We start from the raw sequence: 5,066 nt of genomic DNA, 5'->3' as shown, positions 1-5,066 counted from the left end.
ACGTAGCTAGTAAATTATAGAAAAGGTACTAAAAACATCTATCTTCTGACTAGAAGAGTGAGAAATTCTGGAAAGTACTGAATGAGAAAGCAGATATTTGTTCATTTTCATAACATTATCAAGAGAAAAGAAGTAGTAGAAACTGAACATAATGTGTTACACTAAGCACAGGATCCCCCCAATGCTAAATTCTAAATTTGCTGCAATATATTACAGAATTAGAGTGACATACTTAAGTGCTTAGAAACTCAATAAAGAGACCAACTAGTAAAGGTAATTAGCAATAAATGATCTGCTGTTTTAATATTTCCATCACATATTCTGAGTAGGTTCTGAAATATTAAATTAAGAATAATGATATTCTTCAGGAAGATATGCAAAACAGAAAAAATCTTCTATTTTGTGTGGTAAAATTTCCACTTGGTTCATGTTTTATTAATGAAAATTTGCTAACTATGCCACTCATATATTTCTAAAAATATTATTCCAGAAAGACTTGAAAAGCAATGGTGCACATACTCAGGAAGTGGCTATTTACCATAAATGAAAAAATAGCACTTATATTTTCTTGGATAATTAGCTGTTGAAAGGGGTTGTATATGTTCAGAACCATTCCAACATATATTTCAAATGTCTCTGTTATTAAATTCACCTTCACAAATAAACCCAGATGGCTTCTTGAATATTTATTTAAGCTCTGACCTGTGTGGCTCAGTTGGTTGGATATCATTCTGCAAATTGAAAGGCCGCCAATTTGATTTCCGGTCAAGGCACACGTCTGGGTTACAGGCCAGGTCCTCTATTGGAGGTGCATACCAGAGGCAACCGATCGATGTTTCTCTCCCTCTGTCTCTCCCTCCCTTCCTTCTCTCTAAAAATAACAAATCTTTTTTTAAATAAGAAGTACTTATTTAAAGTTCAAAATTTACATGTAAATTCATTTTTTATAATTTCTTGTCAAGTTTGGTTTCATGCAAGTCTAAGCAGACATACATTTTCTCAGAGGCTGCCACAACTGAAGATATTTATTTTAAACTGGAACACAATTCCAAGTTGTCTTATAATAATACATTACCTGAGAAATTCATCAAGAATAACAGCAATGGATGACCCTTCCTTCCTTCCTTCCTTCCTTCCTTCCTTCCTTCCTTCCTTCCTTCCTTCCTTCCTCTCTTTCTGTCTTTTCTTTTCTTTCCTATTACTTGGCAGAAAACAGCCTGCCTTATGACTTCACAATATTGCTATGATAATCATTTACAAGATCAGTTTCTGTACCCCTACATGTAGGCTGCTTAATTTCTGTGTAAGACTGACTTGCCTCTTGAAAATATCCCAAATTCATTTGAATTTCATTAACTTGCAATCCCAAGTGTTTTGTCATACCACTTATTTGGTTATAGTATGAATTAGAAGGAAGAGTGCATATTCCTCATAAGTAGGGAATAGCATTCAATGATATTTTCCAACTCTAGTTGATAGTGATGTCATTAATATAGATAAATCAAAATATTAAAAACAAGTGGTTGTATCATGTTCACTCAGTTTACTTTGGTAGAGGGTGAGGACTCCACATGGACCTGAAAATATCACCATGAACTGCCTTCTGAATTTGCCCTCATGATAAACTCTGAAAAATAAGAAGCCAGGGAGCATAATTGTCATATATTGACATTCTAAACCTTGGGAGGTTTGAATTTAATTCTAGCTATAAATGTGACTATGTTGGGCTGAATGTTTATTACATAATTTTAAATACACTTCTCCCAAGATATTTCTCTTTGGAGGAGATTCTTGAATTTTACATAAAATATTTATTATTATGGTGCATGTCCTAAAGAAAGTAATGCCTAAGTGGCAACAAGGGAGTAGAGAATAATCCAATCACCTAATGAGAATAGGCTACTTCCAGGGCTGCATAATTCAAAGGGGTGTCATTCACATTGATCAGAATGTGAATGATGTTTCCTGTGTTTGTGCAAGTAAATAAAAATAGATCAGAATAAATGTAAATGGACTGAAATAGTAGCTTACACCTGTAACTCAATTTTCTCCAGGAATCAGCAGAGCGTTGGGACCAACTGAGTTAGATTAATAATAGCAACCCAAATTTCTTTTTTTAAAGAGCATATTTATTTTATTTTTAGAGAGGGGAAGGGAGGGGGACAGAGAGGGACAGAAACATCAATGTGTGGTTGCCTCTTGTGCGTCCTGTACTGGGGACCTGGCCCACAACCCACGCATGTGTCCTAACTAGGAATCGGACCAGTGACCCTTTGGTTCACAGTCAGGAGCTCAATCCACTGAGCCACACCAGCCAGGGCCTAACCAAAATCTCTTATCCTCTTACCCTATACATTGAGTTCAGAGGGACCTCAGCCTTTGGTTCAGATCCCATATTTTCAAATATTTCTGGGAATTCCCAAAGGGGATTCCACATGTTCTCATTAACAAGTCCAGGCAGCTATGTACATCACCAGCATTTGCTCTTAACTATTGCCATGTTCACTGAGTATTCCTACCTCTGACAGACCCTGCCACTCTATCCTGTTGGACATGGCAGTCTTCTGCCAGAGCTCCCAGTCTATTATACCTGTTCCAAATGTCATTTTCACGTTTTTCTTCGGAGGCCCCTCAGTTCACCATGCAAAGTGTCTTCCAATAGGTCATTGCCAGAGTTCATCATGCAGGTTTAGATAACCACTCAAACCATTGATGGGTACAGCTTTAGGCTACACAGCCTGGGAGTCCAATCATAAGGGTATGCCATACTCTAGAAGTTACCAGGTATTTTCACTGACATTCTGTCATTTAATCTACACAACAACAACCCTGTTAAGTAGATTAGATTATGCTGTGAAAAAAATCAAAATTCAGAGAGTAAACGTTATTTGTTCAAGGTCACTGAAAGGTCTTGATAATATTAGGCAACTAGAGTATTTCCTCTATAAGATTCATTGTTTTGCAGATTCTGCCTTATGAGGTGGCTTATTTCATTTTATTTGGAAAACTTTCTGCTGAATTAGGGCACCAAAGTAAGAGGCATTAACAGAACGCCATGTTTAGGCACTATCAGCCTAATCATCATGGACAAATCATAAGAGCAGTAATAATCACATCACCTGATTCGACAGACCATGCTTCATGTGGATAGACTTGGACTGACCAGACTAACAGTCTTATACAGAGAGTGGTTGCAGTGGACTGGTGGGGAAAGAAACCAGTTTTCAGAGATTTGAGGGGAAGAGAGGGGAAAAATGAAGAAAAAAAAGGCTAGATTATTTTGAGATGCTCAAGCTATTCACTTCAAGAAGCTTAGACTCTTTGAAGAATAAAGGACATAGATGAGGGTCATATGCATCAAGAAATCTTTCCCACTTAGGAAAGGTAATTGTTGAGTATGTTTGATGACAAAGAATTGGAAGTAAAGAAAAACTAGAAGAACAAAAGAGAGGGAAGACATATTTATATAAAGTAGAGGACCAAAGAAGGCAGAAGGGATGGATCAAATGCACTTTGTTACATGTTTATCACTGAATAATCTATATACTCATCCTCCTTTAGACATTTTTAGTATCCACTCTCATTCAGTTGCCTTTCTGAGAATATTGTCTGCATTATCTTTAGTTAAAGAAAAAAATCCCTAATTTTACTATAATTCATCAGTTTTTTGGTACTTTTGGAATTTTGTTTAAAAACTCTTGAGTTCATCCTGTTATAACAAAATACCCCAGGTGGATTACAAATAACATAAATTTATTTCTCACAGTTCTGGAGGCTGGAAGTCTGAGATCAAGGTGACAGCATGATCAGGTTCTAGTGAGGACCTTCTTCTGGATTGCAGATGGCTAGCTTTTTTTTGTATCCCCATGAGGCAGAAAGAGAGTCATAGCTCTCTAGGGTCTCTTGTAAGGGCACTAATCCCATTATGAGGGCCCCACCCTTATAACCTAATCATATCCCAAAGGCCTCACCTTCAAATACCATCACTTTGGGGATTAGGTTTTAACATATAAATTTTGAGGGGACATAATCATTCAGTCCCAGAAAATATATCCTCCAAACCTAGATAATAAAAATAACCTATAAATTTTATTAACTTTATAGTGTTAACTCACATCTGGAGTCCCACATTATTTGTAGCTCTAGATAGGAAATCGGTTCTATTTTTCTTCATATAATGAGCCAAATTTCTTAATATCATTTACTAAACAAATGCTCCTTTACGCATGATTCATGGTCTCCTCCTTATTGCATGTTGAGCTCCCATATAAATGATACTTAAATTCTATTGAATTCCATTTAAAAGCATGATAAGAGCTTTATTATAAATGTTTGCAATATATTTAGAATTTAAACCCTTCACAAAACTATAAACTCACAATGACAAATTTGTACTATCAGTTTAAAATGAATGAGAGAGACTTCCGCCAAGATGGAGGCGTAGGTGGAAACACTGTGCCTTCTCTCACAACCAAGTTTGAATACAACAAAGGTTTGGAGAACTATGACACAGCCAAAGAACAGAAAATTGAACTATACAGAAGTCCAACAACAATGAACCATTCAACCGGGACCGGTAAGAGGAACGGAGCCAGCAGCAGAGCAGGGTTGGACAGGAAAGATCCCCTGACCCAGGCACACAGGCAGCCAGGGTACCATCGCAGACCCAGTGAGGGTACGGGGCAGACTGACCACGGTCACACATTCACGCTCAGATAAACCAGCAGAGTGAGCAGTGAGACAGACCATGCAGGCCCCAGCGGGCGAACCCAGCGGCAGAGGGCTGACCACAGTTGCACATTCGCATGCAGTGGGACAGAACATGAGGGCCCCGGCAATGGTGGCAGCTGCAGCGGTAGCGGGAGGTGGCAGACGAGACTACCATTGCTCCTCTTTGACCCCGCCCCCACCTACAGCATCACAACCCAGCAACTGAGTTGCCTTGCCCTGGTGAACACCTAGGGCTCTGCTCCTCATACATAACAGGCACAAACAGTCCAAAATATGGCTCAAGAAGAACTCAAAGCCCCAGAGCCGATAACTCTAAGCAAAAAAGAAATAGCAAA

Source organism: Sturnira hondurensis, unplaced genomic scaffold (genome assembly GCF_014824575.4).
Source record: "Sturnira hondurensis isolate 20B ecotype Veracruz unplaced genomic scaffold, ASM1482457v3 Scaffold0019898, whole genome shotgun sequence".
In the NCBI taxonomy this organism is placed as follows: Eukaryota; Metazoa; Chordata; class Mammalia; order Chiroptera; family Phyllostomidae; genus Sturnira; species Sturnira hondurensis.
The sequence above is the reverse complement of the archived record's forward strand: the minus strand, read 5'-3'. Positions refer to the sequence as shown.